Here is a 12493-nt window from a genome sequence, read left to right as displayed (position 1 = left end):
TGTTCTAAACTTAACACAAGGGTTACATATCAGTCACACACAGTGTTCTACTCCCTAAGTACGTACTCCAAAAGGCTGCATACAGGCATTAGATACTAACTACATACAATTCGTGAGATAACTCATAAGAAGGATGTATATGTGAGCTTTTCATTCAATCCAAAGGGGGACATTGTCTTTAAATGAAAGATCCTGTATGTTTCTGTCTGCAGTAGGTGCCTTCCACGGTCGCCCCCTCTTAATGACGCCGGGATGTGGTCAATTGCTATAAACCTGAGGGATGTAAGAGGGTGTTTAAGGTCCAAAAAATGTTTGGCCACAGGTTTATCAGACTCCCCATCCCTGTAAGCTACCCTAATACTGGATCTATGACCCCTAATACGTTCAACTTGAGTAGTTTCTGTTTTGCCTATATATGCAAGGCCACAGGGACACTGTAGCTTGTAGATCACATACTCTGTCTTGCATGTGATCCGATGTCTGATGTTGTAAACTCTGTCCGTATGTGGGTGTGCAAATGTATTACCTGGATTCATATGTCCGCATGTGACGCATCCCAACCATCTGACACTCCCATTGTTCTTAAATTTATTTCGACCCCCGGAGTAAATCTCTACCTGGTCAGTCCGTACCTGGAGATCCCTTAGATTCTTTTGTCCCTTGTAACTCATTAACGGGGTCTGATGGAATGCCTGAGGAAAAGAAGCGTCACAGGTAAGCATATTCCAGTTCTTCCTAATGCTTTTAGTTAGATGTTGAGATGCAGCATTGTACGTGGTTGTACATACCATTTGTGTATTCAAGGATTTATCAACTTTCGTATGCGGCTGTGTGGCTTTTTCCATAGCTGCCGTAAAGATCTTGGTAGTATATCCTCTTGCCATAAACTTATTGTACATCAACTGTAACTGTTCCTGTTTCTTATCTTCATCCGTATTATTCCTGATCACCCTGATAAATTGTGAATACGGTAAGGATCTTATCAAATGATTAGGATGTGCACTTTCGACATGTAGTAGAGTATTTCTGTCCGTTGGCTTACTGTACATGGTATACTTTAGTTTATTATTTTCAATGTATTTGATTTTCGACAAATCAAGATAATTAATAGTTGATGAACTTATTTGGGCAATAACTTTAATAGGGGTCGGTAGAGAATTTATCTCCACAACAAACATCTCCGCTTCCTCAACGGTACCCCTCCATAATACCAACATATCATCGATATATCGAAAATACCCCAAGATTTTATTTGCATATAAAGACGAATCTAAGAGCAGCCTTCTCATTGCTTCCACACCCTCCTCATGAGGGATGACCGTATATACACTACTAACTTCCATAGATATTAAAATAACGTTATGCAGATCCTCATTTATAGAGTCCAGTTGATGTATTAAAGTACCTGTATCTTTTATGATGGTAGGGATAGCCTCAACAGAATCCTTGAACTGTGCATCAAGCCATTTACCTATCGGTTCGAGGACACCACCTATCGCCGAAACGATGGGGCGTCCAGGTGGTCTTTGTGAATAACCCCTCTGTAGATGAAAGTTCTACTGCATGTAGACCCTCCAGTTCAGCTATTTTTTGTCTTGTTACCATGAGATCCAATCTCACATCCTTTATAATTATAAGCATTAAATCAAATGAACACTTATTGAGAACTGATGTCCACTCTTTGCATACACCAGGACTTAATCTGCCAATAGTTGGAATGCTATTCACTCTGAAGCCTTAAAGTAATCAGAGAGAAACAGGTCATGCAGATCCAGGTCAATTTCCCTCTCTTTTAACCTTAATAATTGCACCCCCACATCTTTAGAGGTGGTGCTATTGGGTAAATCTAGGCTAGTACAATCCCATAAAATGTCTTTAGCCTCTTCCTCTGTGAAATGTTTCATTTCCGCCTGTGAGGCCAACGCCCCTGCTTGTAGCAGAAAGTCCTCCATATTATATCACAGTAAAGTTATTTAAAAAGTTCACAAGAATAATAAGTTAAAGGGTATATCTAATTCAGAATAGAATGGTCAATTATGCAGCAGTTGTAGATATTGCACCAATCCCTATGTGCTGAAAATACTAGCAAATATATGCAATAGATGTAAATACACTTAATATAAACCAGTCCAAGTATATAGCAGCAATCAGAATGATCCTAATAACACCTCCAAACAGGTGTAGCAGCAGTCAAAGTGGTTTGAATTAGCAGCATCCAATGTTATTGCACAGTCCCAAAGGAATTGCAGTTTTCAGTATTTCACACAAATAAAGTGCAAAAGTGTCTTTCAGTGCAGCAATATATATTCCATGAATAAAGGAATCCACAGTTCAATATATCCAATGGTGTTTAGATTAGTCCTGTAGTTCCCATTCAATTTTAAAGGACAATATTTGATAAGTTATCTAAGGTGGGTGCTAATGGTAGGACAAGACAAAAGTATATAGTGTTTATGTTAGGGTTTAACACCTGGGAACATATTTGTACTGTCACTTTAAATTTTGGACTAGTTTTAATTTTGTACATTTGCTATTTGCACCATATGCATTGTTTGCAGTTTGCACATTTCATTACACATTATCAGTACTCTTTGATAGTATGTCTAGCAAATAGACTTATATTTACTACACTGCACTTTGTAGATATATTTAACATTATAGCACTTTAAATTTAATATAACGAGCTCTTAGGAGCCTAAGAACATATTTCACATCCCTTTAAAACATTACAGATGTTAACTATGTAACTGTGTAACTCTTTACAAAGCCATGGCCCATCGTCAATAGGGAGAAGGCCTCTACAGGGTTCCGTCACTCATCCCATCTAGCAGATACCTTTAATCAAATAGTCAGATCTGGTGTCTTTCCTGAAGAGATGATCTGAGTGGTTACCCTCACTATTTAAAAAAAAAATGCCCGACAAAGCTAAGAAATTATAGACCTATTTCTATAACTATCCTATTACTAAATGTAGATGTCAAGTTATTCTTGTCTCGATTGATGATTGTTCTATATAAGATATATCATCCATCCAGATAAAATTTGGTTTATCCCAGGAAGATCTTCCACTTCTAATACTTGTAGAATCATATATATGATCATATAGATTATATGATGCAACCAAAAACCAAATCCCAGTTTTGGCCCTGGCAGTTGATGCTGAAAAAGCACTCGACAGGGTCAGCTGGGATTTTATGGCCTATTTTACTGAAGCTTGGGATTTCTTGATGGATGTTACAAGCCATAATGTCACTCTACACCAATCCCTCAGCTAGAGTAGCTTCAACTGAGGAGCAGCATAGGCTGTCAAAACTGATTGAAAAGTATCTTAAGATCGTCAGGAGCTTTCACCACAATGTGAAGGCAAACCAGCAGCTGGTGGAGGAGCAAGAGAAGTCACGTCTATCCCAGCATGTCTACATTAGGACATAGTCACCTCCTGGACATGATGTGGCGGATCCTCGAACAACAGTGGGCTCTTTACTGCTCGGAGCAGAACACTGGGGTGTCTTGCCCATTGGGCAGAGGAAAAAGAGAATATATGGGGCAGGTAATGGTGTCCCTGAAGCCGTTCATCACTGCCCCATCACTGTCACTTTGGGACAGGTCATATTTAAAGTGAGTGTGGTTCTAGTGCTGCTTTATCTCCATCTGTGAGGGTTAGGGATGAGAAACCCAGTATGCAGGAATACACAGCCAAGTAGAAGTAATAGGGACCGATTTGCCATGTGCAGCGAGGTCCAGAAACGTAGCCGAGTCAGGGTAAGCAAACATAGTCCAGTATATGAAGCCAAGGGTCAGGGTAGTGCCCGGCACTCGCGGGTGCTGGGTATTCAGGTGAGTTACTTCATCGGGGTCTTAGCTGTGGACCCTGACAGTACCCCCTTCTGAGGCGAGGCCTCTGGACTCTTGGGGGTTTTGGTCGATCAGGATGCTGATGGTGGAAGTTGAGATCTGCAGCATGGACCTTGGAAGCTGGTTGCTAGGAGTCTTCATCGGGGGTCATATCCTTTCCAACGTATGAGATATTGAAGACGCCCGTGATGACGTCAGGAATCCAGGATCTCTTCTACTTCATATTCTTCCACGTCAAGACCGGAGAAGGAGGATTGGGGCATCGTTAGGGAAAGGATTGGCCCTCCACGGCTTAAGGAGGGACACGTAAAAAACTGGGTGAAGTGACATGTTGCTTTTTAGATCAAGTTCCACTGCTAAAAGAGATATGAAACGGGAGAGACGGAAAGGGCCGATATATCTTGGCCCGAGTTTCTTTGTGGGACATGTGAGTCGTAGGTGTTTAGTGGACAACCAGACCCCGTCACCTTGATTATATTCTGGAGCGTTGGTGCGGTGTTTGTTTGCAAAGAATTTGTATCGCTGTTGTGACCTTGTCAGGGTCTCTCGTAACATCTTGGTCTTGGTGAGGTTGCCGATGTGTTCAGAGACAGAGGGAACTGCGCACTGTATAGGATAACCCGGAAGCATGGAGGGATGAAACCCGTAGTTGGGATAGAAGGGGGTCATGTCGATAGATCGATGAATGTGGTTGTTATATGCGAATTCGGCCAGAGGCAAGTAACAGTCCCAATCATATTGTAAGTAGGTGGTGAAACAACGCAAATACTGCTCTAGAGTTTGATTGGTAAGTTCAGTTTGACCGTTACTCTGTGGATGAAATGCCATGGACTAGGACCGCTGTATGTGGAGTTGTTCACAGAAGGCTCTCCAGAAATGCAAGGTAAATTGGGAACCACTATCAGACACTATAGACTCTGGCAATCCATGGAGCTGAAAAATCTCTCGTACGAAGAGCGTGTCAGTGGCAGAAGGGAGGTGATCGATGGGGAGGAAATGCGCCATCTTCTTATGGGATTACATTGTCTGGAATGCTGGCGAACAGAGGCCCATATGGCGTATATCACGGCTATGAAATGGTCAAGAGAGAGGACTGTGTCCTGGTTAGGAGATAAAGTGGGTTCGTACATACGGGACAAAGAGTCTGCTTTGACATTTCGTGACCCAGGGCGGTAGGTTATGTGGAGGGGAAAACGTGTGAAGAACAGAGACCATCTTGCCAACGAAGTTGCAGATGTTTCGCAGAGTGTAGGTACTCGAGGTTCTTGCGATCCGTGAAGACGGTGATGGGATGCAGAGCGCCTTCGAAGAGATGTCGCCATTCCTCCAGTGCAAGCTTGATGGCCAATAACTCTCATTCGCCTATGCAGTAATTGCTCTCGGCCGACATGAGTGTTCTAGAGAAAAAGGCCATCTCCAGCTTGATGTAGAGGCCATTCTCACGCAGACGGGTCAGCACTTGACACACATGCTCTCGGTGTTTGTCTAGCGATGGGGAGAACACCAGAATGTCTAAATAAATGATGACTAAGTGGTCTAGCACGTCCTCAAAGATATCATTCAAGAAATGCTGTAAAGTGGCAGGAACGTTGCATAACCCAAAGGGCATAACGACACCGAAAGGCTGTCTTCCATTCGTCTTCTTTACGTATTCTTACTAGATTGTAAACTCCGCGTAAATCGATTTTAAAATTCGTGAAGATTTTGGCGGAGCGTACATGTTCCAATAGCTCTGGGATTATTGGCAACGGGTAGCAATTCTTAATCGTTATATGATTGAGCACCTGGTAATCGATGCAGGGACGCAATCCTCCATCTTTTTTGTGCACAAAGAAAATTCCGGCTCCAGCAGGGGAAGTAGCAGGTCCGATTAAACCCTCGGCCAGGTTTTCTTCTACGTATTCCTTTAAGGTAGCGAGTTCTGGTTCAGAGAGTGGGTAAATGCGCCCAAAAGGAATGGCAGAACCGGTGTAGGCGATCGATTGGACAGTCATATGGTCTGGAAGGGGGTAGCTTCCTGTCGGTAGGGTAGGGGTAATTCTGGAGGAGTAGTGGTTTGTGTGAGGCAAATGGTTTGGGTCAACAGGCACTGGTTCTTGCAATGCAAGGATGTAAAATGAAGCACTCCTGTCTCCCAGTTAATGGAGGGGTTGTGTCTCCTGAGCCATGGCAAGCCTAGAATAATAGGGGATACAGGAGAAGGAACCACATCGAACTGTATTGTCTCTATATGGCCAACCTCTGAGTTTGGCAGTCAGAGGAATGGTCTCTCTGACTATAGGGCCAGTCTTCAAAGGACTCCCATCCACAAGTTGGATGGCGATAGGACTTCTCTTGAGACGAGTGGGAACTGCCAAAGTACAAATAGTCTTTTCGTCCATAAAGTTCCCGCTGGCTCCTGAGTCCACCATGGCTGGAAGACAGGCTGCTCCCTCATTCCACTGTAAAGAGACAGGGATAGATAGGTGAGGCGAAAGGTAGGGTTGTCTTGCAGAGTTAATGTGTAACAAAGCAAAAGGGCTCTTAGCCTTAGTGTAGTGGGTAAGAATTCTACAGTCCTTGCAAGCGTGACCTGGTCTGCCACAATACATGCACAGATTCAGGGCTCAGCGACGTTCTTTCACAGCAGGTGAGAGGGGACCAAGAATGATGCCAATCTGCCAATCTCTGGAGGTGGTGGAGCGGGAACCCCGAAGTGAGCAGGTCCAGGCAGGCAAGGAGTAATTAATTTTTAGCCTTACACCTAACTAACCTATACTTGTCTCTATTTGGTTGGTTTACCTGTCTGACTTTTGTCTTCTGTGCCAACTTTGCTATTTACATGCTGCTTTGCCATCTTAACTTCAGGCAAGGAACTTGGACTGTTACATCTTGTTGCCTTGTCCCGCTATCTGAGTTTTAGTTTTTTGGCCCTCTTGGCTTTAAAGTGTGGTTACTGCTTGACCCACTGCACTTTCTACGACCATGTTTCCAGGACATTCCTGTACCTGACACCCAGGAGTGTGCTAGTGACTTGGACCGGCCCACTTACGAGAGTAAGTGGGGTCAAATACCTTGAGCAGCTATAAAATACAAAGGTCCGTCATAGGGTGGACATTCCGGGAAGAAAAATTAAAGTGGCAAATGACTTAAGTAAAGTAGAAGAATGGTCGGTAAGGTGGCAGCTGCAATTTAATGTTCATAAATGTAAAATATTGCACTTTGGATGCAAAATTCCAAGGCAGAGTATAGCACTGAGAAAAGAGATTTTTTCTGACTTTAACTTTTACTCATCTATAAAAGCTAATGAGGAAACCTGCTAAATAGATTCTACTAATTGTCCTGAGTTTAGAAATACCCAATATTTTTATGTTTTCTTTCATTTATCGCCTCCTAAGCTCTTCTAAAATGGGCATCTGCCACTATACAGTGTATCGCATACATTTGCACCCCGGGAAAGGGGACATGTGGCCCCTGATGCCGATCTCGGTGTTGCTGAATGCCTTGACATGAACCATGGAAACAAATTCATATGTAATATGGTCTTAGAATGTCTGGTTGTAACAAGCTAGATTTGTCTTTTGTTATACAACCTAATACAAATTTTGCAAAAAACCCAGTAACACACAGAAGGGATTAAATGAAATAAGCAGGGAGCTAACAGTGATATAAAACCTGCAGTTTACTGGACACACTCACTTATTCAATTATTAATCCTTTAAAACCCTCATGATTGTCATGCTGCATTAAAAGGTGTGCCTAAAACGATGGCATGGAACGGCATGACTGTAGTAGCGGTGTGTGGGTCCATGGATACTAGCATCCTATGGTTCCCAGTGCAGAGGGACTGTCTCACACAAAAGGTAGTCCTTAGAAACCAAGCCTTGCTCGATCACTTGTAAATGTAAAACTTTGTATATGTATGAAAACCTTATGTTTGCACACATGAGACTCCATATAGGAAGAATGAGTGTTGCTGATTGGTCAAGAGTGTTAAGTAGCCTATAAATGCTTAAAAAATAATAAAAATTAAAAATGATTGCTGTTTAAAGCAATGACATTGCATGGTGCAAAACCATACTGACATTCAGGGCTTTAGTCCCAGCAGCTCCCTGAGCTACACCACTGCACATAAGGTATTGTGAAACTGAACGTACTGCTTTTAATGGATTTTCATTTTTTTTTTCATTTTGATACATATTATCCAAAGTAATTGTTGGACTGTAGGCCTAAACATGGTATCAAACAAAGCCCTATCCCTCCTGGTAAAAAATATGCATAATTTGTATGGGAACATAATTTTTTTTTAAAAAAAGGGTAATTCTAGTTGAACAAATATAGAGTAAAAACACTAAATAAATAATGGGTTAATTACCCCCTACACTAGACCAGCCTATGTAATGGAAATTGAAGTTACCCTCTGCAATGAATGTGGCCAGGTCTCCCTTGCCACCAACATTTTAACAAATTCATGAAATTCATCTTACTTAATACATCAAAAATGACAAGCAACATTATGTTTTTATTATTTATTATTTATAGTGCATAATCAAATTCAGCAGCACTGCATGTTGGGAAACAAATAAATCACATAAACTGATGGTATTATTATAACGTTTCCTCTTCCAATTCCTTTGCGCTGTCATCAATTTAAACTGAAAAAAAAACAAAAAAACAATGAGAAATTACCAAATCTGTTCAAAATTGTACTAATATGTTGTAAACTAAGCAAGGCTATGTCTATGGTGTCTCCACACCTCTATGTGTCCAACATGCAGAGCAAACATCCTATATATGAGGGAGCGTAACCTACAAATACACAGGAGACCAACCAGAGGCAAACTATGCAACAGCCTAATCCCCCTCCCCATTATATACAGACTGGTCTCCCAAATCAATAGAGGTCACAGCTTTAGCCGTTCCCCCTATCATGTGAATTACGTTTTGAGAGTGCAAGGACAGGTTTATCCTGCTCAGGATCTGGTTGATATCAACTTGTCATGTGAAGAGTTTGTACATTTGAGTGTATGTAAAGTTTGGAGTATGATGTAATCTACGTGGTAAATTGGTTACCTTCGCTTCCACCGTTCTTCTCCTTGCTCTTTTTTTTCCTGTAATATGAGAAAAGGAACTGTTTAGAAGAAGAAACAATACCGCTACCAGGTATAATAAAAGCAATACTTACAATAACCTTTTGATGTAATCAGGGTACAGGGTCACAGTAACAATCACAGATGTAGAAATGAAGAAACAAAGAATGAAAACACAGCAGATGGTTATGGTGTTAAACAGGTTTTCCTCTTCAATGTCATCGAAATATTTTTCAAGATCTAAAAAATGTAAAGATTAAATAAAGAAATTATACTATCCATACAAAATAAACAATGATAGTAAAAACAAATTTAGAAACCATCGTTTCAAATAAAAATTCATTCAGACATTTATTACATTTCTATAACTCTGTTGGAATGCTTGGCTGGAATATATGCTTTGCTTTGGGCTCTCAGATCCGTGTAACCCTATTGAAATCTGGGAGTAATCATTAAATTCAAGTATAATAATATTCAAAACTAATCTTAATGCGTCCTACTCGATATTGTGAAATATATTTAAGTTAATGATCCGATGTGTTTCACAAACCTGGTGAGCCTGGTGTTAGAGCAGGAGCGGTGACGCTGGAAGCTGTAAAAAAGTAAAGAACATTTAAAAAACTATCCCTTTATGAGTTTACTAAAAAGAAACTGCCAGCTGGAGAGTTGAAACTTACTCTTATTAATAAGTAGAATTTACTTCTTTAGATGTTCTAGTTTTGTAAATTCAGGGTACATCCATAGAGTTAATTTCATTATTCTGTATTAAAGCTCTTAATGATACATTGTATTGTGTAATGTTTCATAGAATATGATTCGCTGTTTAAATGATCCAATCAGATATAATTTTCTAAACACTTAGGTCCCTCCAGCTAGACTTGAGTGACACGTGTTAGTCTAAGTCTCCACGTTAAACTGTCAAACCCATTGCTTGTAGATAGTAGAAAGGCAGAGTCAGATCTGCGTAATTATACTACCGATGATATTAATCATGTAAACACATTTACTGTACAAACATAAAATGCCTACCGTCCTGGGTGAGCCTCGCTTCGATCCTTTCCACTTTCATCTCGTCTGTTGGTTTCATTTCTTGAGGCTCATCTGTATGTTAAAAAGATGAAAACAGGGTGAGATCGGGAGCTATATTGGTTTGGGTGTATATATTTTCCAGAAATGTTTTATATATATAATAAAACATTCATCAGGGCTTTTTTTGCAATACCGTATAAATGTTTAAGGGTCAGTGATTAGTTGAGAAAAGGCTTTTGATATACCAAGCATTCATAACTTCCAATTAAAGCATGTAGTAAAGCTTTGGCCAACAACCCCCCCCCTCCAATTATACATTGTTGGTATTTGAGAAAATATTGGGTACAATATTTCAAATCAAGAAATCCAGGCACAGGTTTTTAAATTGGAATTCTTAAAACTTAAATCATAGACTTACATTTCCAGTTTTGCAGCTTTGACAAATAGTCGTTGAGTTTAAGTCTCTCATTTTCTTGTTCTTCTAGTGGATCTTTAAAAATGAGAAATAACATTTTTGGATGCTGTCCTCAAAAATCTTTCTTCTTAAGAATAAATATACTTATATGTCATCTGTTTGATTGACACATTGATTTTCGCTTAAACTTTTTGTAATACAAAATTTCTAATGTATTAGTCTAAAGATGATGAAGGCTCCTGATGTCCCCACATATACTCTTTGGGTTGGATAGGAGGACATTTTTTGTAACATTTAAATTTGAAGTATTTGATATACAGAGATCAGTGCAGCTCCCTTGAAAATTAAGTTTCAATATATGTAAAATATATCACTATTTTAAAGACAGTTGGCTCCATGGCAGTGTTTTTATCTATAGAAGTTAGATTAGATCTCTGTTGTGAATTTAGTGAGACATTAAAATATTAAAACTAAACTATCTGCCCTTTTGTAATGACAAAATTCATCCAAAATAGGCAGTTGCAATCTATTTAAATTATTACCCTAATGGAAATTCCGAGTTGAAACATTAGACTGAACCCAAAGCACCCAGAATAGGGTCAGCAGTGTAGAGCCCAATAGTTTTTTTGTATTATTTAGTGTTCAGTCCCTTCCCTGTGTTGTATGTTTGTGTATCTGCCGGCTTACCTTCACTGTATGCCTCAAAATCCCCTCCATCAGTGGTAGCTGATAATCCATCTACAATACGCAATCAAAGAGAATAGTCATTAGACATGCAAAATGATCTTAAACATTCCTTATTGACATGCAATGTAAAGCTGTTTGTACCTAATAAATCACATTTCAAATTGTGATAACGGGCCATTTTACATGAATGTGAAAAGTTATTTTTGTTTTTTGTTTCATAAAATTATGTGTTTTTAAACCTTCAGTTAAAAGCATAATCTTTCCCATGTGAATATCATTAAACTATAACAATATATTAAGTAGAACCAATCTACAGAACAAGATAGAAAGAGAAAATACAAGGGAAGCTACAAGTAAATCTCATTTCAAGTGGTCTATGGGATGATAATGTTCAGCAAAATAGTCCTTACATTTGTTACCAGCTGTAGAAGTTGTGGTCATGAAAAGACCAAATAAGAAAAGCAAAATAAAGAAGCAATTATCTTTTGCCATCTCCATGTTTAGAGCATAAATGCACCAATGAACTGATTCTCTGCTGTATACTCTGATGGTGATGTCACAGGCCACTATGATTCCATGATGTAACAATTAATGGCTAAAGATGATCTGCCCTTTTATATGCTTGTTATGATTGATAAAGAGATTTTCAAAGCAAGTCAGTATCATATATATATATATATATATATATATATATATATATATATATATATATATATATATATATATATATTAATTTAAATATATGTGTATAAATATATGTGTATATATATATAAAATCCATTGCACACCATTCCAAATATTCCAAGCCTGGTGCTAGTAACCGGCAGTTTCCATACAAAGGATGTTCAGCACTCCAGGTTAAGTAAACAACTTCTTTTTATTCAAAGTCAAGTCGACGTTTCAGACATTGCTGACTTTCATCAGGACATACATTTGAAATAAAACAAACACATATATATAATAAAATAGCAAGAGAGCTCACCAATCTGAAGTGAGTGGGTGTGCTGAAATTTGCGTGTCCATGCCATTAGTGAGCATGTGTGTGATAACACCGCACATACCCGGAAGTGCAGTGTAGCTTTATTGTGTTCCGGTTACTATAGTAACACAGTTTATTCAGTTTATTCAGTTTATTCAGGTAATGTTTTAAAGTGATGTGAAATATGTTCTTAGGCTCCTAAGAGCTTTTTATATTAAATTTAAAGTGGTATAATGTTAAATATATCTACAAAGTGCAATGTAGTAAATATAAGTCTATTTGCTAGACATATTATCAAAGAGTACTGATAATGTACAATGAAATGTGCAAACTGCAAACAATGCGTATGGTGCAAATAGCAAATGTGCAAAATTAAAACTAGTCCAAAATTTAAAGTGACAGTACAAATATGTTCCCAGGTGTTAACCCCTAACATAAACACTATATACTTTTATTATT

Source organism: Spea bombifrons, chromosome 2, assembly GCF_027358695.1.
Source record: "Spea bombifrons isolate aSpeBom1 chromosome 2, aSpeBom1.2.pri, whole genome shotgun sequence".
In the NCBI taxonomy this organism is placed as follows: domain Eukaryota; kingdom Metazoa; phylum Chordata; class Amphibia; order Anura; family Pelobatidae; genus Spea; species Spea bombifrons.
This window is presented reverse-complemented; position numbering follows the sequence as displayed.